Below are 2,527 nucleotides of genomic sequence, written 5' to 3' on the forward strand. Positions count from 1 at the left end.
GAGCTGAAGGAGCTCCCGCAACACACACATATACACACCACATACATACACATACCAAATCTATATGCACACACACATGTATACATACACATCACACACACACATATATCAAACCACATACAGACACACATACTCACCACATACACCATCCACACATAAAAACACATACCACATATACACACACCACACACATCACACACACACACACACACACACACACTACCACCAATACCAACACATATACCACCAAAACCACCCCCAAAAGACACAAACATGGAGAAAACATATCATTTGGTGTTTCTTAGTCCTCTGAGTAAATCAGCCTAGTATAATAAGGAAGAGAATAGAGTCATTTTTGTGGGGCTTTCTTAAGGAGCTTTGTTTTGACATGATTTCTATAAAAAAAATGGAAACAAGAATGAGGAAAATGATGGAAAGAAGCATCTGCAAAGTATTTATGGAGAGAATTTAGAAAGAAAAGAGACAGAAAGAAAGAATAAAGAAAGAAAGAAAAATGTCTAAAAGGCCCTGAAAGAAATAAAGGTTTTATGAAAACAAAGGGCAATATGGCCAGAGAGTAATAGACAATACTGAGCATCAATTCCCTCAGAGAATGAAGTCTTCTGAGATACTGCTTGACCATGGTGTGCTGTGTCTACAGATATGTCTTTAGTGCAAGTGATTGTGGTGGTTTGAATAGGAACGGTCCCCAGAAGCTCATCGGGGAGAGGCAGCACTTGAGAAGGATTAGGAGGCGTGGCTTTGCTGGAGGAAGTGTGTCATTTAATGTGAGCCCAAGCCAGGCCTAGTGCCTCCCTCTTCCTGCTGCCTGCAGATCCAGATGTGGAACTCTCAGCTATCTCTCCAGCACCATGTCTGCCTGAGTGACGCCATGTTCTCTGCCACGGTGATAATGGACAGACCCTCTGAACCAGCCCCAGTTAAATAGCTTCTTTTATCAGAGTTGCAGTGGTCACAGCATCTTCAAAGCAACAGAGCAATGACTCAGACACTGACATAAAACCTAAAGAACTGCGACATGAGATTAGGTGACATCTGAGTGCTTTACACAACAGGAAGTTTGCAGGTGGCTACGCACAGGTGAAAGGTAGAGAGATGTTTGGACATCAGAATGTGAAAGGCATGTGTTTGGAAAAGAAAGAAGTTAAAATTGTGTTGCTCTTGTTTTGCGAACAATTTGATCTTCTCTGTGAAATATATTTCCATTATATATTTAAATTTGAGATGATGGAAATAATTCCCACCACAATACATACCACACACACACACATGACCATAATCAAACTTTAAAAAGTGGATAGTTGTCAGATTGGTATACATTGAATTATTAGAAATGAAAACTCTAAAAGTTCAAAATAACATACAAAAATTTAAACACCTATTTGTACTCAATGGATTATAAGAAAATATGTATATCAGCTATAGGAGTTCTTTGGTAGAGTTTTTGGGGTCGCTTAAGTAAAAAAAAAATAAAGAAGAAAGAAGAGATTGGTGTGGGGATATGGGGTAGAGTTCCAGGAGAAGTTGGTAGAAAGATCGACATGATAATATGATCTAAACATACTGTGCCGTGTACAAAATTCTCAATAATATACAAAAAGAGAAACCCTCTATGTAGACCAAGATGGCCTCAAACTCAGAAAGATCCACTGGGTTACATAGGAAAAGCTACAAAAACAAAACAAAACAAGACAGGAAAAATACAATTATTTTAATACAATTAAGCTGGAAATACCAGCCATTAAATGGGGACAAACATTTTCAATACATCTGATAAATAATAACACATCTGATAAATTAGGAAACATTAAAAAAAAACTCTTTTTAAAATGTAAGAGCTATCTATACAAATAAATAAAAGACACAAACAATAAATAAACATTACAAATAAATAAAAAACACAAATAATACATAAACATTATTATACATTGCAAAAGCACACGGTGCAAGTGTGCTGAGATAGTGCTGCTCACTCGCTGTGATGGCCGTGCACAGAGGGAGGCAGTACACTTTATTGGTGGAAATGCTAATTAATAAATATTGCATGTCAGAAATCAGATTCATACTTTTTGAAATTGTTAAACATGTTCTTACCATATGACCCCAGAGTTTCACTACTTCAGTCTTACTAAGGGAAATGAAGGTGGAGGCCTACACAGAGATTTGTTTACCAGGGCTTCTGCATTATTTTCCATCATATCTCAAATAGGAAAATAATCCAAATGTCTGCAAACTGTAAGACAAACAAGCAAACAAACAAAAAAAACCCAATAATAACCAAGCCATGAGTTATTTCTCAGCTAAAGATCAAATTAGCAAAGTACAGAATGGAGAAAGGATTCCAAGTAACTTTTTTTATTCTGTGTGCTGGCTAGATTTATGTCAACTTGATACAAGCTAGAGTCGCTGGAGAGGATGGACACCAATTAATAATACGCCTCCCTAAGATCCAGCTGTACAGCATTTCCTTAATTAGTGATGGATGTGGGAAAGCCCAGCTATCCCT

Source organism: Alexandromys fortis, unplaced genomic scaffold (genome assembly GCF_014885135.2).
Source record: "Alexandromys fortis isolate MF-2015 unplaced genomic scaffold, M_Fortis_MF-2015_v1.1 scaffold_267, whole genome shotgun sequence".
NCBI lineage: Eukaryota > Metazoa > Chordata > Mammalia > Rodentia > Cricetidae > Alexandromys > Alexandromys fortis.